The sequence below is a fragment of the Dermacentor silvarum genome, chromosome 7 (assembly GCF_013339745.2).
Source record: "Dermacentor silvarum isolate Dsil-2018 chromosome 7, BIME_Dsil_1.4, whole genome shotgun sequence".
Lineage (NCBI taxonomy): Eukaryota > Metazoa > Arthropoda > Arachnida > Ixodida > Ixodidae > Dermacentor > Dermacentor silvarum.
Window position 1 is genome coordinate 159,614,494 of NC_051160.1, and position 25,103 is coordinate 159,639,596.

Sequence of the window (25,103 nt, forward strand, 5' to 3'; positions counted from 1 at the left end):
TTCATATCTCCCACTAATATCACTTGGCCCGAGTTACTGAACTCATTAATATCGCTTCTAATGCAATCGACCAATTCCTTATTTTTTTCTCTGCTATCACTCCCTGTCCATAGGTAAGCTACTCCCAGCCACGTCTTTTTACCTTCCCAGATACCACTAATCCATAAATGCTCTTTACATGTCGCTGCACGGCAAAACGCCGTGCAGCGCCAATGGTGGTAGGAATGTGAAACACTGAGACGGCCGCTCCGAGCCCCGCTGCAGCAACTGAACGTGTTTCAACGCGCGCGTGACGTTCAAAATGTCGCGTGTGTTGTTTTGCGGCTTTAAGCCGATAAGCTCTATTGGAAATTACTTTCGTGCGCCTATACTCGACAAAGGAGACAAGCTGTATGTGGCGGGCCACGTTTACGACGGGAAGGAGACCGACGGCGCCGACTTGAGGGCGCCGTCGGTAACTCTGAGCAAGGGAAACAAGTGCACGACGTTTCCTTGCAGGTTAGGCGAACATGCATGCATTTGTATATCAGCAAGTGGTTTTGACGCATAAGCGGAAGCGCACACGCTACCACGACTTATTGGAGGAAAATCTGCGGTGCAAGTTTAACGAAGACGAGCACACAAACAGGACGGGAGCTTGCGGCGCATTGCAACTAGCTCAAACCAAGATTATGCTACCGCGACTTTTTTTGAATGAGAACAGTCCCAAATCGACATTCGGTGATTACACGTCGTTTTTGATACGTTGCCGGTGCGTGGTCACAGAAATGTCCAACTGCAGCTCTGCTATTTACAGTATTTCGTTCATTTCGTGGCCGACGTGCGCAGAAACGTATTTTTGCAAATATGTGAATGAAGCGTTTCTTGGTGTTGATTTTTCCTTTATTGGCTACTCCGCCGTTCACGAAGTGTTTGGAGCCGATTCTGCTCGTCTGCTTCGGCATCCACGGCGAGCCGTCATTCTCGCCGAAGAAAAGAAAAGGAGCATGATTGCGAATACTACGCAGTTCATACTGACGACACAGTGCCCTATGCATGCGGCCGCAAGCAAGAACGCACATGCAGTAACCGAATGACTTCTTCACGAGACGGTAAACGAGGCAAACATGCCACAAAGCGCTGACGAGAGAGAGCAGTCTCACGGCGGGCGCCACTTCGTGAAGGCATTGGAAGTTTAGATGTTACACGCATCACTACCCCCAAAATCAACGCAAACCGAGTTTTCTTTCTTCGCTGAAAGTATCACAAAAAAACGCAATTTAACAGTTAATGACGGGACTGCAGGCATGCAAGAAAATCAACAAAGATTCGCATGCAGCCTACAAGAGCATTTGAGGCGCAAATTCGCGCGTAAGATTTCGCGCTACGCAAGCTTGCTGTGCAAAACGTGCTCCATACACTTCCACCCGCGCTAAACACAAATACAGTTGCAGAACCTCAAGCAGCTAGACCTGGCTAGACCTTAAAGCATATAGTTACATTGACACTAGGAAAACGCTGTTTTCACAATTACTTAACTCTTCGAACAGCAACAATCCATCTTTTTCGTCGTTCTTGCTCCCACGGGCGACCAGGAAATCGGTACAATTTCACGCCAGGCCGGCCTTCGTGGCTGTGGCAGTTGTTTACACAGCAGTACCGGCACTTGTTCCTCTTCCTTTTCCGTACGCTTTCAGTCGATGGATTCGAGTTAGTCGAGCTGAAGGATGACATTGTCTCAACGCCAGAAAAGACCGAGACATCGACGCCGCGCCTACGAATACATACCCCCGCGCGCTTTGGCCGTCTCATTATTGTTGGTGGCGCTGCGACAGATGGCGCAGCAATCGCAGCAAACTTCACTGTACGGAAGCAATGGGCGCGTTAAGTTAGCGCACTCCGAACTCCAAAGGAGCTTGCTCGAGTGCGCTCGAGTGCGACGCCTTCAGAGCTTAACTTGACGGCGATTTTCGTCGACTGCTTTCGGGCGCACGAACGCGCCGTCTGGCGAATGTTATGTTGCTTCCGCGACTGCCATCGCATTGCGCGCGCTTTTTGAAGATGGCGCCGCCGATAAGCACCCTCCTGCAGTTCTTGATAGACGACGAAGAGCTAGAAGAACTTGACGCGCGGCGACGGACGCAGCAGCAGCGGCTTATGTATGCGATGCAAGCTGTTCGTGCTGTTCTCAGAGGTACCCTATCAGAGGATTTATTTCTGCTCCGCGGTATGCTGACTGATGACTCATTGCCGATCGCAAGAGGACAGAAAGCCTTATGATCCGAGGCATCCAGGATTATGTGATCAACCTTGTGCCCAGATACACGGACACACAATGCAAAGAGCAGTGCCCCAACTTCTTCCATGATAACATGAGGACCTGAAGAAGTCATACACATGAACGTAGCGACGAGAAGGCGCCAAACTGCGACTGTTCGGTTACGTGCCTGAGCGTCTGGCAAGTAATGATCGGGCCGTCATTTTCGGTTCGTGATAAGCTCAAACCGCGCCAACAAGCGAAGTTCCCGATCATGTCTGAGCAGACGCCCGGCTGCGCAGCGGCGGCAGGAACGAGTGGGCAAGGAGCACGGACTTGCATAAGTGGAAAGAGTCGGAAATACGTCATTTTTCCGGAAGTCGTAGCAGGCGCGCGCTCTCGCGCACCGTCTCCAGGGTGGAGCGCGTAGAGCACGCTCCGTAATCATGCACTGGAAGTCGCTTTTGTAGCGTTAGCTACACTGGCCTAGCCAAGCCCGTTTCGCGCGGCACATCAAGAGCCGTGCTGCACATGCGCAAGGATCAGTGATGTCACACGGCTTGCGCACCGGAGCACGGCCGGGCTCGACTGGCGCGCGCGCTCGTTTCTTACGGCCTTCTCACCCGTCGGGGAAACAATGGGAGAGTTTCTCAGCACGTTTCGCCACCCGTCGGCGGTAGGGGCGCTGCGACCCTGACCCTGCTCCGCGTACATGCGCTTGCCTTCGCGCTCGCACGATCGCTTTCCCGCGCATTTTATTCGGTGCTCTGTCAGTTTCGTTCAATATGAAGTAATTTGTGGGCTCCGCGCCCAAAAGGACACTGATAAAGTTCTTCATCCATCCATCCTGAAGACGGTCGTACAGCCTTTAGTACGAGCGGCCACAGCCAAGACTTGGCACCGTTCATTGCACATCCGTATATAACTGCTGTGTGATGATGTACTGCTGTCTCCCGTATTGCAAGTCCCGTTCCGGAAAAACACCCGGTGTTTCTTTGCACCAGTTCCCAAGCAATGAGTTTCTAGCCCGAGTTTCTAGCCCTTTTGGACAAGATATTTGGACAAGATAGCATCAACTAATAAAGGGGAATTATAAGATGGACATAACAAAGATCGTAGCCTTCTCCTCCGGATGCGCTACTCGGCAAATACATAATTTCACTATAACTCCTTTTTCCTCACGCAGCAACTCTTTTAAGTATTCTTTTTTTCCGCGCACAATAGTGGACTGGAACCAGCTAAAAAATGACGTCGTCTCTGCGCCAACATTAACTTCTTTTTTATCATGTTTAAAGTGACATTTTTTTGTTTGTGCCATGTTTGCAGTGACAATGTTTTACTTCTTTAGATAACGTCGCGTGTGCCCAACCTGTACGCTTTGTATTTATTCAAATAACAGTTTTCTTTATTAACGTGTGCATTTTCTGTACATACCAAACCAATGTATTCGTTATGCCTGTACCACCCTGCTAAAATCACCGCATGGTGATTGCAGTATTTATAAAATAAATATAAATAAATAATAGCGTTTTTTATTTCGATAAAGCCTCCGCACACCTGCCACGCAGGAATGTACTAGAAGTTCTTGAAAGAGCAGTGCAGCCCTATTTGCAACGCGCTCCCATCTTGAGCTGCCCTGAAGGTGTTGACGACAGTCATGCGATACGATCCGCAAATCGAGAAGTTTCTGAGAATACTCCTTGTAAATCAGTCAAACCAACTGACTGAAGAAAACGACAATCCCTATGTACACAAGTCACCAAGGAAACACTTTAGATTGTAATTGTGAATTAAGACACATTTGAGAGCTATTGTGCCCGCAAGTTTTCGCCTGAAAGTATGGCAACCATTGTAAGTGCATACGAGCAATAAATATTTATTTTCATTCCTAAAAATGCATTTTATGGCGCAGAGCTATTCTCCCGGCGCAGGCAGCCCCAGTGAATTTAAAGAAGCTCGATGTATTAATACAGTTACACTGCATCCAATTATAAGAAGCCTAGATGAACCATTTACGAGTCCTCTACAATTAGGCGACTTGTTCTTGATTGCACGGTGAGGTAAGAAGCGCGCCGGACCCAATCTTCCAGCGTTGCGCGCGCTGCACAGATCGGCTGGGAGCAGCTGAGCAATAGGGTGGGGTCGCAGCGCCCCCCTCCAAGCAGCGGCGATAGGCATGAACTAGCCCCGATGCGAAGGCCGTAAGAAGCGAGCGCGCGCGCCAGTCGAGCCCGGCCGTGACCGGAGCCACCGGAGCCGGCACCTCTCGCGCACTCCGCCGCCGCCGCGCGCGACTCACCGCCGCCGGTCTGCGCATTCCAGAGGAGTGACGTGGTAGCCGTGGTAGACGCACTGGCGCCGGCGCGCGCTCGTCTTGCAGTCGCCGTCTGACACTGCGCTGGAGCCGCTGCGCTTCTGACTGGCGTTTGCCAGTGTGGTATAGCCATGGAGAAGGAGAGCGCAAATGCTGCTCAACAGCGCAGAATAACGGAGAAGCTTGACTCATCGGATCCCGAAGTAGTTGCCTGGCAATTAGCGGTTGAGCGTAGGAGGAATGAATACATGAGCCACATAATACGTATACCGCGTGTGTGTCATTGGAGCAGCAGTAAGCATGACAATCAAGCTAATCCTTGACAATCTAGACAACCAGGAAAGCTAAGAATAATCAGCTGAACCTTTGCTAACGCTACGTATATCCTGGCATAGCCGAGCTAAGCCACTGCAACTTTTTTAGCCGTTAAGTTTAAAAGAGCGCGCTCTGTTGGCTAGAGCGCGCTCGAGCGCCTTAACTTAACGCGCCCAATGTGTCACAAAAGAGCGCGTAATCCAAGCGCGCGCCGCGTGTCACCCAAGCACGCGAAAGAACACGCCGGCCCCGCGGCAACTTCAACAGAGGGGGAGAGCGCATACGCCTCAAGCAACAACGCTAACAACGGCGCCGAAACGTCTGGAAGAGACTCGACGAAGCGACGTTAACCGAAGAGAGAGAGAGAGGACACGCGCGCGCCGAGAAACCTTCCCACCAGGCGAGTCGAGAGAGATACCTACAGCGTGAGCGCGCGCGCCAACAGCATGAGTCATCATCACCCCCCCCCCCCCTCGACAACACTCAGACGGCGGTCGAAGGTACGAGAAATAGGGTTGCCAGATTGGGCTATTAATAGCCAAAGTGGGCTACTTTTTACGCGGCCTGGCGTCGAAAATTCCGAGTTGGCTACATGGCTATATTTGGGCTATTTTTGTATTAAGAACTTCCGGGTCCCAGGGACCACGTAAGCACTGACAAAATTTGGGTACGCGGTTTATGAAAACCCAAAGCTCATTACTGCTAAAACGTTATGTAGGCCGTCTCGAAGGCTCTGTTTTTAGGCAATGTCGGCACTGAGTGGATGGCGTTAAGCTATCGCTGCCGTGTCTTTCCAGACTAAGCTCTCTTTTATTGCGATAGCAATTATATGGACACTTGAACCGGATTTCTGCCGTCGGCGTCGCCGTCGTCGTCGTCGTCGCCGTCGCCGTGAGGTTCCCTATAGATAAAATCTTCGCCGCGCGCCGTATGCCCGAGAGGAAGCGTGTGGGGACGCGCGCTATCACGGAGAGCGAACGCACTCAATCTCCCACGCGCAAGCAAGGAAGCAGGAAGCCAGCGCCGGAGAGAGCAAGGGGGGGGGGGGCGCACTTCTCTGCCAACAACCGCGCTCGTCGCTCGCTCGCACCGTCTCTTATCTCCACACAGCATTCGCCGCTCAGTTTCCGTTGAAGCGATAGACCGCACGTACCTTCGCCCGCTGCGGCGTATGCTTGCTGCCAGCGTTTTGACAGTCGTTGTCTGCTGTCATTCAGTGTGATCTATTCGTGTTTGTTTGTGCGCGCTCACACCACGCTTGCTCATTCAGTTAGTAATAGTCGGGCCACATTTTCCAACGCACGCTACACATGCAATGCTGCCCGGATCGGCAGTGCAGCGCTACAGGTGTGTCCCTTCGCACGCGCGCTGCCCACGGGAAGCGCTTCTCATCAACAACACGGTTTCACACGCGCCTTCTAGTGGTCATCGAGTCTCTCTTCATGTCGGTCTACTTACGCCGCAGCACACCTGCTTACTTAATCAGCTCATGTTTACTACAATTCATATTGCTACCAAGGCCGCTCACCTTACTTCGTATGACATTGCTGTGTTGCTATCGCATTCATTGCTTCGCCCTTAGGGCGAAACTGTGACATTTTTTTTTGTTTTGGTTTCGGCGCCATCTGCTGCCGCTTCACGTGTGTTTCGATCAGTAAGAAAACCGTTCTCAAAACTAAGCATGGGCAAGTGGGCGAAATACAGCCGTGCATATAAGAAGGAATGGAAGAAGGACGCCTCTTTCAAAGGTAAATTTTACTTTATGCGCATATTTGGTTTTAAAAGCGTCTGGAGGGGCGTTGTTTCGGAATGGAGTAAGAAATTCGGCAAATTTCTTACTGTATTACAAAATGTCCGAAATTCATTCCGCATTCGAAGGCAACTCTTGCATCTGCAAAGCATAAAGCCATTCAAAATTTTAAGTATTGCAGTTGAGAATGAGGATGTGTTAAGGTAGGGTCAAGGTCTTGCGTGAGGCTCCCACATGATCACAGACTTCGGCACAGGCACGAGCGCACTTCGTACTTGCGGTGGACGCACTTTGTACTCGCTCGTCGTCTGCCGCTATTTCAAGATCGGTAGCCACGGTGCGCGTGGAGGACCGCTGCCGTTCCGCCCCCTCTTGCTTTTCTAGTCTTTGGAAACACACAGATATTGCCGGCCCACCGACTTTATTAAAGAAAGCATAATCGAATGCGCTATAGGATATTTATTGCGTTTCCTTCTTGCAGAAGCAAGAACGCACGTGCGCCATTTTCACTTAGTCTGACGTAGTGACGGTAAAGGAGGGTGCGCCAGCCTGGTCGAGCCGAGTGTGTTCGCGAAGAACGAGTGATCAGAGTGCGCGGGCTCGTTTCCTTTACTGTTGTCTGCGCCGACGGGCTGACACCCGTAAAATGAGTACTTTTGGAGCGTGAGAATGTTTTCACTAGGTTTAACAAAATTGGCTGTCTATGATAAAATAACAGGTAAATGAGTAAGAGGTATTTCCTTTTATTGCGATAGCAATTATATGGGCACTCCAAGCGCATTTCTACCGTGGTCGTGGTCGTCTCTGTGAGGTTGCGTCTAAAGTTCAAACACGGTGTGGTAGGAGGACGACAATTTAATGTTTGTGATCGGTGTGCGGAACCGATATTTGAAATGCGCGGGCTTTTCCGTGCTTGTGCTCGGCGTGCGGGGCCGAAAAGCGCGGGAGTGAGCGTCGCTGGTGCGCGTGGTCGGTGCGCGTGCCGGGAGAGACCATCTGGAACGACGGGGCAGCCAGGCTGACAGAACGGGCAGTGCAGCGAGATGGAGCGGACCGAACGCCGGCCCACGTCCCGGCATCCCGGTCCTGCACTGTGAACTGGGCGCCGCCCCAGCTTCTACCATCGTCGCGGGTCTTGCTGAGCTGGGCCTCGTCCCCGCTCGCACGACCGCTGCCGTGCTGCCGGGCTCGGGCCACGTCCCAGAGCCCTGGTCCGGTTCTCCAAACCGGGCGTCGCCCCGGCTTCTGCCACCGTCGTGGGTCTTGCTGAGCTGGGCCTCGTCCCGGCTCGCACGACCGCTGCCGTGCTGCCAGGCTCGGGCTACGTCCCAGAGCCCTGGTCCTGTTCTTCGAACCGGGCGTCGACCCGGCTTTCACCCCACTGCTGTGCTGGGCTTCGTCCCGGCACTCATCCCACCAATACTGTGCTGAGCTCGGGCTACGACCCAGAGCTAACGCTCCGGAACCAGGCTACGTCCTGGAGCCATCCTGAGCTTCAACCGCCGCCTGTACTCACCGCCGTCAGAGCAAGTCCGCCGAGCCGTCGCCACAAGGCCGGACTCCTGATTAGAACTGTGAGTGCTCGCCTGTGACAGTTAACCCAGTTTATCTGTATAGTTCGTGTTCCCGTATTCGTCCCATGTGCCGTTCGTGTCATAAATACGTCTCTTTGTGTCTCTGGTTGCCTTCTTGTGCGTCTGGCTGACCTGCGCCCACAACATCATCATCACAATTTTGGCGAGCTTGCCAGGATCGGCTTTAACATCTTGCCGACAGCGAGACGCACGGGAGGAAAACCATGGATATTGAGAGACTGTACGCGATCGGCAAGGACATGGGCTTAGCTGGCGCCACTCTTCGCGAGTGGATTGACGCGCAACGAGCGACAGAAAGGGAACTTCGCGCCCAAGCTCGTGAAGATCAGCGCGTGAACTTTGAGCTCGAAGAAAAACGGCTCCAAGCCGAGGAACGCGTTTTACTGCTGAAGCTCAAGCTTCAAGAACATAGAACCAGTTTGAACGTGCGATATAGTGGACTACCAGTGAGCAACCTCAAACTAACTGAGGAAGAAAGGATACGCGTCGAGGCTGTTCGATTAGCGGAACCTGCTGCAGCTAAGCAATATTACGAAGAGAGGAAGCAGCCCCAAGAGAAACAACTCAAGATGCTGCGAGAAGAACTGCATGACATAAGAAAGATGCCAGAAGAAGTTGGCAGATTAGATAGCGGCCGTGACGGCGTAGAGGTGAAGCTCACCATAGAGGAGCCCTTGATGCAGACTGAGCAGGTTAAGAGGATGGCTACCACACACGGTAACATCGTCGCTGCGCGCGTACGTGTTCCCTAGTGGAATTACATTTCTTTATTTTTTTTCAAGTCCCACTGAAGGTAAGGTACACAGCCCCTCTCGGAAATTTGGCAACACACGCATTCGTGCCTGCATTCACAGAAACTTACGCACACGTTTTCAGATTGCACGAATCTTGCCAGGAAATCCCTGTTTAAAAATTGCACAGTTCAACGCTTCGATACTAATCGCACATGGGTTATTGCCAGCGCCGTGATCCGGGTGGCAATTCAAATTGTAAACCTTAATTCACCTCTTCTGCGACGAGCCAGCAGGTCGTTCCGTTTTTGCACTATTGCAGTCACAACTGTCCCTTCTTCGCACGAGGAAAATGCCTGAAGGTTTCAAGTTTTCTCCAGAGTCTAGTGTGTCTCTAAGCGGCAGCATTTGCTAACTCAGCGTCAAGCTGCTTTCGAGTAAAAAACTACAAAATTGAGAAAGAGAGAGAGCGCGCGATAGAAATAACATGCTAATTTTATGAATCAAGCTTAGGAATAGTTAATTGTTGGGCTAGTTGGTTCTGCATAACTGAACAAGTAACTCAGCGCAATATAAAAGACAGAAACAAGAGCAAACAAGCGCTTGTCCTTGTTTGTCCCTTTCTTGTTTCTGTCTTTTATATTGCGCTGAGTTACTTGTTCAGTTAAGCTTAGGAAAGGCAACACTATTCTAAAATGCATTGAACTCGGGCCGCCTCTTGGGCACTCGATCGTGACCAGTCAAAGCTGATCCTAGACGCGGGAGCTGGCAGTATTTTGCCCGACACTTATAGAAAAATGCCCCGAGTAAAGCGAGGCGTCAACTAAAGTTAGCTCACAACGTGGCTCAATAAATACTGATAGCGTCATGATCAATCAGAAACGAAATCCTTCAGCTCGTTGTAACAATAAGTGGTGTCCAAATCCATGTCTGTGTGGCAGCTCTCACTAGAATTATTTAGGCAGATCTTGAGGTAACTGCTGTGCTGGTTGCATGTGGCGCAAGTAATTTTGGAGCCGGAAATACGTGGTAAACCATCTGCACCATCTATAGACGTTTTCACGAGGGCGCTCCCGACGGTCTGGCGTGGAGAGTATGTGTCAGTGTTGCCTGTTCGGTCTGGACTGTGAGCTTGCCTTGCGCTTGCATTGCGGAGTGGTAGCTTTCCTTCGATGTTTCCGTTTATTTTTGTCACGAATGACTTACGCTCGTAAATAATGGCATATATACTCATCAAAAGGCTACAGGTCAGCACTGTGCAGGTTATGGGTGCGCAAACAACCAGCGGGAAATAGCGATTTTAGGGACTAAGTGTGTCCACAACACAGCACTCCCTCAGACCACTGCCGCGATGTGGTATGTTCACGCTTCGCCGGTTTCCTGCATCACTTGAGGACTTGGCATTTCAGTCTAATGTGAACCAATGCACACATCAGTAAAATAACGCATTTTGGTAAACTCTTTTCGGCACATTTCCCAACAGGTTGCGAGAATTGTCAGCTCTTCGATGCAATATTTTCTCGTATGTAGTGGCAGAGGCTACATTTATTATTCTTTCAAACACGACTTCATTCCAGTGCCTAATACGGGGGTCACACGGCGCACTTTTGATCGTGATCGAGCCCGATATGGGTCGAATTTCTTGGTCGCGATTGCATTCTTTGCTCAATCTTCGGAAAGGGGGCAATCGCGGTCGAACATTCCGATCCAGATCGGTCTCGATCGCTGTCAAAAGTGGCCGTGTGACACCGGTATAAGACAAATTGGAGCACTCTGCGAGAGAACTAGTCGGTAAATACACTTCGCAACGACCTGGAAAAATCGTGTCCTATGGAAGATATATGCAGACCCTGTGTCCACCAAAACATTGTCTCTGCGTTCACACGCACCCTACGCGGCCCTGCCCATAAAGGTAATTAACTTCAACAGTGTGATGCTGCATCGAGCTCACCCATCTTTGAGCGTTGTCTATGTGCTTGGGCAGCAAGAGAATGCAAAAACGAACGTGTCAACCTCATCAGTGCGGCCTAGCGCCAGTGTTACGAGTTCGGGAACCGTAATGCGCTAACTGTGCGTGGCGTAGAGATGCGCTAAATGAGCCCGCGCAAGTAAGAACATAAAAAAACGGTATTCGCATGGGTACGCGGACAATAGCATTATGCTTGCAAGAATAACAGTAACGAAAAAAAAATTCGCACAGTCGATCAAGTGAAATACTTACGTGCGTGCAGAGACTGCTTCGCTGACCACTAAGCGCTTTTGACTCACGGTCAGTAGTGGTTTACAGTCATATGCATATGTATTTATTCGACAATTGTTAAGACTCGACATTACTTTATTATGAACATAGCACAGTGAGACGGTGTAAGGGAAACAAGAGAAAGAGCAGAGATGGCCCTAACGCTGCAATATTATTGGCTGATTTCGCTTCAGAGATAGCGCACACGAACAATTCTTGCCGTACGCGATATCTTCAATACAAACTTCGCGCACGATCTACGTTAAGGCTCGCCGTGAGCGAAGCTTGTTCCAAATTCACACATTCGAAAGAAAAGCCATCCCAGGTAAACAAACGTAAAATATGTGTAAACAAATATATCTTTATAACAAGTCCTGTTATAATTCCTATTGTGATTGACAGTATGTATAAATAAATAAATACTAAAAATAAAAATCTAGCACCTGGGCTGTATCAGTCGCGCTGGCATCTGTGATCACTGCCGCGCGTCGGTTCGCTGCAGGTACCGCGCTGCTCGATAGCCACGCTTTATGCTTTGACATTTGGTTATAAGCACCCTGCACCGCACCAGATCCAATAAATTTTGCATGATTGAGCTGTTCAGTTGCGTCGGAAGCGTATGGAGTAACCACCGCATATCTACCAACCACTGACACGCGTCGTCGGGCCGCCGGCGCCTGGTTCTAAGCATTGCCCGACAGCTACGTACGCGCCTGCTTTCGCTAAATGAGGCAACCCTCAATCGCGAAACGTAATGGTGATCAGATTAAATCGACAATACGGTCACATGTGCCCAGCAATAACAATGAAATATACCGCTGATTAGCACGCCAGGTCTCGACGAAGCAGACGCGGCTGCCGCCGCTACCGACGAAGAAACACCACATCCACTGGCTAGGCTTGCTGTTGCCATGGCACACTACACTGAGCACTCACGCGAGCACGTGAAACATGTAACAAGTCAAGCGGCACAAGACAAGCGAATCGGAAGAAAACAATCGAAATAATGCGCGGCGAAGATCACACAACCGAAGTGCGGCCGGCCTGCTCTCGCAAGGCGCACAGTCCAAAATGGCGGCGACGCTAGGCGTCGCTCGTGTCGGCCAATGGCGCTGCTCAAACGTCGGTTTGTGAAAATGTCTATAAGACACCTGCAGAACATCATCAAACTTTTGGCTATGTTTTTGGCTACTTTTGGGTCACAAAAAATTTGAGTCTGGCTATCTTTGGGCTACATTTTCACATCATTTGGCTATTTTTTGTTGGGGCAATCTGGCAACCCTAACGAGAAAAGACGCGAAGCCTTCCAAGCTTTGGCCATGCTACGAGACCACGACTCCGATAGAAAGGTTCGAGAACGCCTGTAGAAGCTATATAACCGCCGTGTGAGAATCGTTCAGTGGAATTCAGGGAGTTCAGAGAGTTCAGTCCGCACCGGTGAAGTGATGTAACGTGAAGACCGAGCGTCTGCGGAAGAAGGGGATTCCCCGGCAAGCTAGTCGACGAGTTCATCCAGCGTCTGCATTTCGGAAGAAGTTCTTTCTTCGAGATTTGCTCGAGCTACGCCGAGATCGTCTGACTCCAAGACCAACCAGCACGGTGAATACGATTGGACACTTAGTGTTCCTATTTACTTTGTACTTACCTGTTGGACTCTTAGTGGTTGCGTTGAATTATTTTCTTGTGTTTGTTAATACCCATCTGATTTGTATTGTGTTGTCTAGCCTGAGTGTGCAAGTGTGTGTGTAACTGCCTTGTGTGAAGAATATATTTTGTTGTGTTTTGACAACTCTGGGCTCTGACTCGGTCTTTGGACAGCAACCGGCGTTCGCTGGCGCACCAGAGGGCCCATTCTTAATTGTCCTTGCTTTCGTGGGATTATTTTCGGAAGCTGATAATTCGGCTTTGGAATTTGGTCCGGCGTCTCCGCCTCGTTCACCGGGGTCTGTGACACAATGGGAGGTATAGGAAGATTCACCCCCCTGGTTTCATCCCTCGTTAGCAATGAAATAAAGGAACTGGCCGCAGGAACGAGTCGGGACGCATACCTGAAAGGGGTGCTGAACAATTTAGAACACGGGCTACGCATAGAGGGTCCGCTGAGGCCGTTTTCGTCGGAGCTGACGAGGTAAGAGGTGTTCTGTTGAAAGGCTGTAATCATTCCCGATAGTTTGAGAAGGGACACCTTAGACAAACTTCACCAAGGACACATGGGCATCAACAAATGTAAAGAAAGGGCAAGGGGGCTTGTCTTTTGGCCTGGCCTTAACGCCGACATTGCAGTATTCATGTAGAAATGTGCTATTTGCAGGAAGTACGCATACATGCAGCCACAAGAACATTTACTGGTGCGCCCTGTGCCCGAACAGCCGTGGCATAAAATTGGCATCGATATCTTTGAGTACGGCGGACGGTCGTACCTCAGCGTATACGACACCCTGTCAAGTTGTCCGGGGGTGCAAGAGCTACGTGACACATCGACGAGCTCGGTTATTCAAGCAACCAGCGCCATATTTTCTAGGTGTGGCATACCACTGGAGGTCCAGACAGATAATGGCCTTCAATTCTTGTGTCATGATTTCAGGTCCTTTTCAAAGGCATACGACTTTCGACACGACACATCTAGACCAGGACTTCCGCAATCGAATGGTTTGGCCGAGAAAGGCGTCCAGGTTATCAAGAGAATTCGAAAAAAAGTACTTGAGACAAAGCAAGATTTCTAAATTGGTGTCCTTGCTTACAGGATAACATCACTAGAGCGCGGACAGGCCCCACCGGAGATATTGCAAGGCAGAAGACTGCGCAACACCTTGCCGGACGTGGCGACTGGACCGGACCACGCCATCCTGAAGTGCTCCTAGACCAACCGTCCCGGAAGACTGCTGGCGCCGCTGGAAACAGGGGCCACGGTTCGCCTGCGTTCAAAAGGGGTCTAGACAACCAAAGCTTAAGCACTGGGGCCGGCCGGACACCTCGGGGCGGTAGCTGCGACGGAATCGCAGACATTTGCTACTAACCAGTGAGACCTTCAGTCCAGACCTTCCCGAAAGCCGCGATGATGAAGCGCAGTCTACGACGGCACAAGACGGGTCGATGGCCTTGCCGGGTTCTATAGGGCTGTGGCGCCGAGCACGGGCATAGCCGCATCACCAGTTCCAAAAAGATCGCAGCAAAAGCGCAAGCCGCCCAAACGCCTAGCTTATAATGAAAGCTTTGTTCAAGTGCCGTGAATGAATCCTTAAATTTTGTGAGCGTACTACTCTTCGATTTCAATTGTTTTATGCAGCAAGGAGGATGTATCGTATGTTGCACAGCGTGCGCCTCGTGTTAAACTCGCCCCTTCACGATATGGTTGTGCGGCGAGGGTACGCACCCTCTCTCGTTTTGCTCGACATATAAAGGCCGCCCCAATAAAGATGCGGCGCTTCTTCACATCGCACCCGTGCGTCATGTCACGTTCGATCCTCCAGACGACACAGTAGTCTATCCGTGAGCGCCCAATGCGAGGCATCCCACTGACCTTTGCTTACCATCGATGATGATGAAGATATGTGGTTTTTTTGCAGCACAAGGGCCAAGTATGGCCGAAGAGCGCCATGACTGATAATGTTGTGTTAAGCGCTTATTGATTGCGATGATAGGAGGTAACATGGCTGTAAAGTGGTCTAAAATCAATCGCTATCGTAGAAGCGTAAAACGATATATAGTATAAAAGTATGACAGGAATATCTGGAGTGGTCTATGGGTACAGTACGAATGACAAGAGATCATGAGGCTAAAATGCGAGAATATGGAAATAGCACGTATGCCTCCTTAAGGCCTTTGAGCCCAAGGGCTGGGAGGCAGGTGCTTTCTTTTAATGCCGCTACCGCAGCAGAAACCTCTGTTAAGAGGCCGTGCTACGGATTTCTTGGGGTTCTAACATGAAAACTGTGTACATCTTTTAAAAATTCCAACAAGGATTGATATTTAAAGAGACATTCTATACCTAAGATCAATTTAGGATGAAGTTGAATTTGCTGCCGGTGTGGTAATGGAAAATGCCTTTTCCGATTCGCGTTAAATTCAGTGCATTGCAGCAGGATGTGAAGCACGGTAAGTGGCTCACCCCATTTATCACACGCGGGCGGATCACCACCGTAAAAGAGGTATGCGTGTGTACTGTGTGTGTGTCCTATCTTAAGTCTGCAAAGTGTTACTTCTGTGCGGCGGTTCTTTAATACCGGCGGCCAGTTGCCATGGTACGGCTTGATAACATGTTTATTTTCTGTTTCTTTATCCCACAACCGCTGCCAGTAAGCTCTGAGCTTTTTCTTTAGGGCGGGCTTGAGGTCCACTACAGGGACAGTCGTGTAAGAGTTGGCAACGTTCGCGTGGATGGATGTGGCTAGCTGGTCAGCCAATACGTTTCCTTCATTCTCTCGGTGCCCCGGCACCCAGCATACCATGATATGTTGGTTGGACGCATAGGTGGTGCATGGTACTGAGTAAAGGGATAGAATTGCAGGGTTTTTTATTTTTTGACAATTTTTAAAGCGTTTACGACGCTCAAAGAGTCTGTGTATATACCTGCCTTTGGGATATTAAATTCTTTAATGTGTTTAACGGCGGCCAATATCGCGTGGGCCTCTGCTGTGAAAATACTTGTGTTAGGGTGCAGAACACCGGCATCCGAAAATGATGGGCCGACCGCAGCGTAAGACACGCCGGAATTACACTTCGATGCATCTGTAAAAAATTAAGGAGAGGAGTATTTGTGCTGTAGTTCGAGGAAGTACATTCGGAAATGCGTGACAGGCGCGCACTTTGTAATATCTACGAAAGATGTGTCACAGTGTATAAGTTGCCACTGCCATGGCGGGGGCCGTACAGCAAGAGGCATAAGGTGGTATTCATGCAGTGGAATCCTTGTTTCTTGAGCTATGTCTCTAACACGCATTGAGAAAGGCTGTGCCACTGTGGGCCGGTTGCGAAAAAGTTGAGAACTGGACAAATCGTGTATGGTAGAATACGCGGGCTGCTCACTGTTTGCGTTCACTCTCAGGAAATACATGAAAGACGAATATGTTTTCTGCAGATGAAGTGACTTCACATCCGATTCAACGTAAAGGCTTTCCACTGGGCTTGTTGTAAAGCCGCCTGTGGACAGGCGAATGCCTAAGTGGTGGACAGGGTCCAGCATCTTCAGAGCAGTTGGAGTAGCCGACTGGTAAGCTATGGCTCAATAGTCTAGTCGTGTGCTTATACAAGTTCATAAGGCATTTTCTATCGCTACCCTAGGTTGTGCGTGACAGCACCTTTAAGATATTCATTGTTTTCATGCATTTATTTTTAAGATACTTTATGTGATGTACAAAGGTTAATTTTGCTTCTAAAATTATGCCTAAAAATTTATGTTCCCTGTTTACAGGCAGACGCTCACCATGCAACACAATTTCAGGATTAGGGTGCAGGCCTCTTTTTCTAGAGAAAACTACACAGGTGCTTTTTTTGTGGGCTCAGTCTGAAACCATTCTCATCAGCCCATTTGGAGACCTTGTTGATACCAAGCTGGATCTGTCGCTCACAGATTGCGAGAGAACTTGGTTGAAATCCGAACTTCACATCGTCAACATATGTTGCATAGAAGATGTTACGTGGTATGTATAGACGAAGAGAATTCATTTTTACTATAAAGAGCGTGCAGCTGAGCACCCCACCCTGTGGCACTCCAGTTTGCTGTAAAAATTTCCGTGAGAAGACATTGCCCACTCGAACACGGAATGTGCGATTAGACAGATAACTTTCATTAACATTGAACATATTGCCGCGTATACTTATGTGGGAGAGGTCTCTCAATATCCCAAACCCCGACGTAGTATCACAGGCTTTCTCCATATCAAGGAATACATCATTATCAGCCTATATTTTATGTACAGTGCAGGACGAAGGTGACCTCCCTGCGATCTCCAATTACCCCTGTCTTGCGCTAGCGTATTCCAGATTGCGCCTACAAATTTCCTGACTTCATCATCCCATCTGGTTTTCTGCCGACCTCGACTGCGCTTACCTTCTCTCGGTATCCATTCTGTAACGCTAATGGTCCACCTGTTATCTATCCTACGCATTACATGGCCTGCCCAGCTCCATTTCTTCCGGTTAATGTCAACTAGAATAATGGATATTTCATTTCATTTCATTTATTATACCTCAAAGGCCCCAGTTGGGGTATTACATGAGGGATGGGTTTTAATTGCATTGAAAGAATGATTCCAGTGTTGCCCTGAATTGATGTGGATCGGAGTGGTGCACGGCAGTTGTAGGCAGATGGTTCCAGTCCCGTGCTGTCTTCACAAAAAATGAGTGAAGATGCGTGGTAGAATGCGCCGCGGGAGGATAAACCACTCTGGGATGGTTTGTGCGGCTGGATAAGCGATGGACTGGTAAGATAGCTGGAACTTCGAAGGGAGCATTATAGAATTTGTGGTAAAGGGATAGTCTAGATATGCGACGTCGCAATTCAAGGTTGGTGAGGTGAGCACGAGCCTTAAGCTCGGAAACGCTGGAATGGTAGGAGTATACAGAGTAAATAAAACGAGCTGCACGATTTTGTACTGATTCTAGAATATTAGATAGGTTAGATTGATGAGGGTCCCAAACACAGCATGCGTATTCTAACTTAGGGCGAACAAATGTGAGGTAAGCTATTAGTTTCACTGATGGCGGAGCGAGTCTTAAGTTCCTACGAAGAAAACCCAAAGTGCGATTAGCGGGGTTAGCGATGTTAGCTACGTGGGTAAACCAGGAGAGATTGCTTGAAAATGTTACGCCAAGGTATTTATACGATTCAGTGGATGATATTACGGAGTCAAAAATGACGTATTGTGCTGGATGGTAATGTGGCCTGAGGTGGAAACATATTAGTGAAGGTTTCTTTATATTTAAGGACATTACCCATGTGTTACACCAGGACTCGATAAGGTTTAGGTCACGTTTGTCCTCTTCGTTTGTTCTCTGATCGACACCGCTCTCTTCCTGTCTCTTAACGTTAGTTCTAAGATTTTTCGTTCCATCGCTCTTTGTGCAATCCTCAACTTGTTCTCGAGCTTCTTTGTTAACCTCCAAGTTTCTGCCCCATATGTTAGCACCGGCAGAATGGAATGATTGTACACTTTTTAACGACAGTGGTAAGCTCCCAGTCAGGATTTGGTAATGCCTGCCGTATGCACTCCAATCGAATTTTATTCTTCTGTTAATTTCTTTCACGTGATCAGGGTCCCCTGTGAGTAATTGACCTAGATAAGCGTACTCCTTTACAGACTCTAGAGGCTGACTGGCGATCCTGAATTCTTGTTTGCCTGCCAGGCTATTGAACATTATCTTTGTCTTCTGCATAATAATCTTCAAGCCCACTCTTACACTTTCTCGGTTAAGGTCATCAATCATTTGCTGTAATTCGTCTCCATTGTTGCTGAATAGCACAATGTCATCTGCAAACCGAAGGTTGCTGAGATATTCACCGTTGATCCTCACTCCTAAGCCTTCCCAGACTAAGAGCTTGCATACATATTTTAAGCTAGCAGTGAATAGCATTGGAGAGATTGTGTCTCCTTGCCTGACCCCTTTCTTGATAGGTAACTTTCAACTTTTCTTGTGGAGAACTAAGGTAGCTGTGGAATCCTTGTAGATGTTTGTTAAGAGCTCGAAGAACGCCAACATTATACTAATCCATTAGAAGGGAGACGTTAAAGAATTGAAGAATTATAGACCCATTAGCTTGCTTTCAGTATTGTAGAAAATATTCACCAAGATAATTTCCAATAGAATCAGGGCAACACTTGACTTCAGCCACTCAAGAGAACAGGCTGGCTTCAGGAAGGGATATTCTACGATGGATCATATCCATGTCATCAATCAGGTAATCGAGAAATCTGTGGAGTACAATCAACCTCTCTATATGGCTTTCATAGATTATGAAAAGGCACTTGATTCAGTAGAGATACCAGCAGTCATATAGGCGTTGCGTAATCAAGGAGTACAGGAGGCATACGTGAATATGAAGGAATACAGATAAGAAAAGCTGCTTATGAACAAAAGCTTCATGGTTACGTGCCTCGATACGTATGAGGTGGTCACTGGTGGATCGACCCTCCCGAAACCCGCACTGGTATGGATCGAGCAAATTGTTTGATTCGTGGAAGTGTAGGAAGTGAAAGTTAATCATTTTTTTTCAAATACTTTGCAGAGGGAGCTTGTTAACGTTATAGGTCTGTAACTTGATATAGAGGAAGGATCCTTTCCATGCTTCAGAGCTGAACTTATAATAGCCTCCTTAAACAGAGGGGATCTCGCCAGAAAACCATATAACGTTGTAAAGGGAAAGGAGGGTTCTTTGTGTTTCGGAGGGTAGTTGTTTCAACATATATATTATGCGGTATGAACCTGGGGCGGATGTATTACAGCAGTTCAGTGCGGCCTGCAGTTCTGCTATGCAGAATGGTTCGTTGTACGCCTCACTTCTTGCACGTTTTCTTTCCAACTTTTGCTGTTCTATGCGGGTTTTGTACTTTTGGAAGGTTTCGGAGTAGTGTGAGGAGCTGGATTTCTATTCGAAATGTGCACCAAGAAAGTTGGCTTGATCTTCCAGGCTTTCTCCGTGGCTGTTTGCTAAAGGCAAGGGAATACGTTTGTTGCCTGTTAACTTTCTTCACCCTATTCCAGACTTTCTCTTATCTGTGTAAGAGTTTGTGCTTGATTAAACTTTGCCCAACTCTCTCGTCTTGCTCGTCGACGTGTTCTCCTTGCCTGGGATTTGACATGCTTAACGTTTTCCAGGTTTTCTGTTGTTGGAGAATCGCGAAGCAGCGCCCACGCTTTGTTCTGGTACCTCCGTGCTTGCCTACGTGCATCGTTCCACCCGGGGACACGCCGCTTGGAGCCCATGCCACTCGCTTGAGTAATACATTTACAGGCGGCATCAAGTATAAAAGCTGTAAAATATGTAACAGCATCATCTATGGTTAGACCGGACATCTCCGTCCACGTCATGTAAGTAAGAGTTCGGTACAGTTCCCAATCGGCTGAGTCAACCTTCCACCGAGGGACCTGCGGGGGAAGTTGATCTTGTTTCGGCGTACTCAGGATTATTGGGAAGTGGTTACTCCCATACGGCTTATTAAGCACATTCCATTTAAAATAGGGTAAAAGCGTCGGCGATAAAATGCTAAGATCTATGGCAGAGTGTGACTTGTTAGCCAGATTAAAATAGGTGGGCTCCTTCGAATTCAAGAGACATGCTCCAGGGATAAAAGCAGCTGTTCAATAACGTGACCTCGCGCATCACAGCCTGAATCGGCCCACAAACTACTGTGTGCATTAAAATCACCAAGAATCAGATAGGGCTCTTGGAGCGCATATTAATGATTCTAAGTCGCTTCTGTGAAGCTGATAATGTGGTGGTATATACAAAGAGCAGATGGTACTGAGTTTGTTTAAAAGTATGGCTCGAACGGCCACTGCCTCAAGGGCCGTTTGGAGTTTCAAATGCTGACACGCTACACTTCTATCAGAATGATGGCTACACCACCAGATGATGCGACCGCTAACCTCGTGGTCTTTTCGGAAAGTCATGTATTGTCGGAGGAAGTTGGTGTGTTTGGAAGTTAGATGTGTTTCTTGCACACACAGCACTTTAGGATTAAACTTACAGAGAATTTCTTGGACGTCATCTAGGTTTCTTAATAGTCTTCTAATATTCCACTGTATGATGTTGTCCATGTTAAAAAGAAAAAAAATGTGCTGTGCGTCTCAAAAGCGAGAAGAGGGACTTACTTTACAGAGCCTTTGTCAGGCCCTGTAATTGGTGTTTTGTCATTTTTGGAGCGGTCAAGAGAACCTCGCCGCTCCTTTCACGCTACTAGCGCCGTTTGGCTTGGACTGGTGTCCATAGCCTCTTGCGAGGCACTGGACACCCGCTCCAGGGAGCGATGTGTGCGTCGCGTAGACTTCATCTCGAGCGACGAAGTCTTCGTCCCCACCGGACCGGAGGTCGACAGGACCCCTGTGGCCTCTGCGGTGCCCTGGCTGCTGCCGGAGCTCGTAGAGGCCACTGGTGTGGACAATTTGAGAGATGGCAGGGTAGCGTTGGCTGCAACCACCATAGGGGCGGGTGGCGTTAGCCTCGGCATGCTAGGTGTGGTCCGGGCTGCCGTCAGAGGCCGTTGTGGTGCCGCCTCCCGTTGCACCACTTCGGCGAAAGCTGTTTTCAGCAAGAATAACGACGATATACGTTGTCGTGCTTCACGGAATGGTATCTTCTCCTTCACTTTTACAGTAATTATTTTCTTTTATTTCTTCCACGCTGGGCAAGCTCAGCTCTGGAGTATGCAGGGTAAGAGCCGTCGCAGTTCGCACAATGTACCTCGTCATTATGGCAATCGTCAGAAGAGCGACCGGTTGTGCCGCAATTTGCGCACATAAGCTGCCCTCGGCAGCTGGGATGCGTGACCAAATCTTTGGCATTTGAAGCAGCGTCGCGGGTTCTGAATGTAAGGTCGAACATGAAGTTTTACATTGCCGGTTTCAAGAGTCTCAGGTAATGTAGTTGAACTGAAAGTGAGTATTAAATGCTTTGTTGGGATTTCGTTGTCATTCCGTCTGATTGCGATGCGCCGTACATGGATTATGCCTTTGTCCTTCCATCTATCCAGGAGTTCTTTCAAATTCATTCAAATTCTTTATTTCCAAAACAAATTTGGTGGTTGACAGGGCTAAAAGCTGCGGTCTGCAACTTGACAGAGGCCCGGACACCATATTCAAGGCAGGGCTTGACCTCGACGTGCATGTCGAGCCGTTAAACAAAAACATACGAAACAGAAAATAATAGTTAATCAGAATAAGAATACACAATACTACATATATTGATCTAAAATAAAAAAAATGATTTATATACAAAGAAAAAAACATAAAAATATATAAAAAGTGGAATATAATGACAAAGAAGGGGAAATAACACATATATATATGCATACAAGATGAAGGGTTTCGCGCCAGACCCGAAGGTATGTTCAAAAAAGGAAAAAAAAGACGAACGTTTATGGCATATTTACTGACTGACGTTTCGGCCGGAGGACCGGCCTTCGTCGGAGTGAATACAAGTGTGGTTGCGTTACAGGTATATATAGAGACACTAGACACTTATCGCGTTGTCCCATACGACATGCGCACAATCAAACCCTAGTCACAGCACGGTGACAAAATGAAAAAAATGGCCGGGCAGTTCTAAAAATCACAGCAGATGGAAATCATCACTACATATAATCACATAATCATGCGGTGTTAAAAAAGTACAAGCAACGCACGAATGTACAACATGAACGCGAGTGCTGTCTTCCGCCCTGTGGCAGAAAGCAGGTACAAGAAGCTGCTGTACAGGAGACTACACAGTTTGCGCCGTTCGAACTTGTATACGGGCGCCACGTCACGTCAACACTTGACGCCATGCTACCTGTGGCTGATAATAGCCCGACCAGCGAACACGTGGAAGAGTTCCTACAAAGAGCCGAAGAAGTCTGCCAGTGTGCTCGGCATCGTATCCGGAGCCAACAGCATACCGACGCCCTTCGATACAACCAGGGTCGACGCGTCTCTACCTGCTTTTCTACTACGCGGCATCCTTCATTTTTGCATGCTTGTCGAAACAGACCGATCGCTCTTCTTCCCGCTTGTTGCCGCTCCGGTACTGCAAGCTGCTTATTATTTACATGGAACTGATGCGAACGATACTTAACATCTACATGTGATAATCTGCTAGCAGCCTCAGCAAATGTTTAAATTATAATGCCCGAAATGTTAAACGAGAAGCCGCTGCTGTGTCCCGCCCATTGGAACGGCCCTTCCCGACCCATAGCAGCGCCGCGCGAGACAGTGTCAGAGCGTGGCGCCACCCTTCGGTGAAAGCGCGCAACTCCGCGACGGAACGTCAACAATGGAAGAGCGAGCCGTCGGCCTGACATCTAGCTAGAGGAGGCGTTGGTACAACGCAACCGAAAGTGGCGTGTCCATATTATTGCGATAGCAATTATATGGACACTTCAACCGGATTTCTGCCGTCGGCGTCGCCGTCGTCGTCACCGTCGCCGTCGGCGTCAGGTTCCCTATAGATAAAATCTTCGCCGCGCGCCGTATGCCCGAGCGGAAGCGTGCGGGGACGCGCGCTATCACGGAGGGCGAACGCACTCAATCTCCCAAGCGCAAGCAAGGAAGCGGGAAGCCAGCGCCGGAGGGAGCTGGGGGGGGGGGGGGGGGGGCGCACTTCTACTCTGCCAGCAACCGCGCTCGTCGCTCGCTCGCACCGTCGCTTATCTCCACACGGCTCTGGCCTTTATGCGCCGTGCATTCGCCGCTCAGTTTCCGTTGAAGCGATAAGGCCGTTTCACATGGCGCGATTGGGGCGAAAAAAATCGTTCTGTCGCGCACGTCGCAGAGCGATTTTCGTTGGCAGCTTTCACATGAGTCTTTGACCGCGCGATTTCCGTCGCAGCGACGCCCAAGGTTGCTCCCTGCTCACAAAGTATCCATGCCTTCATCGTTAAATAAAAACAACATTGAAACTAGTCAAATATTACAATTTCATATTATTTTTTTGAAAATAGAATATTACACAATTTTTCAGCCTTTAAACGCGTTGAGACTGCGATCGCTTAGTCCGCAGTTGCGGCTAGTGAACATGCTGCACAAACCGCATGCGGCGTGGTGGGGTGGTTTTGTTTTGTACGCTCTAGTTGTGTTGTTGCGGTACGATGGAAGCCACAACTCTTCTCCTGGAGGAGTATTTGCCTCTCCAAAAGAAGTAGCTACTATTAAGTGTGCAAGTGCCTGGGACGGTTTGTAGCAAAGAAGACGTTGACGACGGCGACGATCGTGAGGGTACGTGCCGTATGTTCAAGGCAGCGTCAGCTCCCGACCTGGATAGCATGCAGCTTCTCCTTTTAAATGAAGTGTGCGAGCTGGAGAAAACAAAAATTCTTCATGAAGCTCCTTAGCCACAGGCGCTGGTGGGTACGCTTTGTTAAAACATCATTGAAACTGGTGCGCGACATTGCTCCGCTGAGCTTCCAACACGCGGTAAAACAGAAAAGTGCCTATTTCGACGGCGCTTGCTGTTACGTCACGTTACTCCCGCAGGGGCGTCTGCGTCAGCAGGCGTTTGGTGTGTTGCGACACCACGGACCCGAGCACACGGGGGTTGGACCCTCCCACGCGTAGCTGTGCGTGGCTTAGCCGTGTCTGGGGAAAGGGGGATCCTGGAGGTTGAGCTAATGCCGGGTGTATGGACCTTTAAGGCCCCCCGGCGGAGGCAACACACCTCTTTGGCCTCTGCTTCACATAGACGGCACCCCCGGGCTGACCCACCCGGGGGAAATCGGTAGTCGCCTTTTCCTGTCCTTCTCTTCAATCTTGGTCTTTCTCTCTCACTTTCAATGTATCCTGTCTTCTTTTCTCTTCCATTTACTTCCAGCATTCCTGGCGGCGAGGGTTAACCTTGTGTGTTATAACCACCCTTGGTTATACGTATTTGGTTATAGCGGGTACGTACAGCTGGCGTTTGTGGGACTTGTGTTTACAGGTCCTACATCGTCCCCTTGTTGGGCTCCATGGTGGGTGGCTGGCGTTCCTGCCGAAAAATTATTATTTTTGATGGCTTTTTCTTTCCCTGCATTACCTGATCGCCCCCTTAAGCGGGGGCGCACCGAAGATGTATTCAAATTTTTTGGCCGGCAAACTGAAAATTTCCCTCGATTCCACGTAATTCATTGTGAAAAACCCGAAAAGGCGGTGAGAACGATCTCACCTTTTCTTGTTTCAAAATGCCTGACAGAGACAATAGGGGCCGGCTACAAAGCTACGAAATTGACTAGCGGCGACCTTCTTCTTGAACTCCGA

At 49.0% G+C, this 25,103-nt stretch overlaps 1 protein-coding gene across 1 annotated transcript in view; it reads left to right on the forward strand.

The window, feature by feature from the left end:
* The window catches only part of LOC119459311 (cytochrome P450 2J4-like), a 644,696-nt gene that overhangs the window by 293,452 nt on the left and 326,141 nt on the right, over positions 1–25,103 (forward strand). The gene's annotated exons all lie outside the window — the stretch shown is intronic.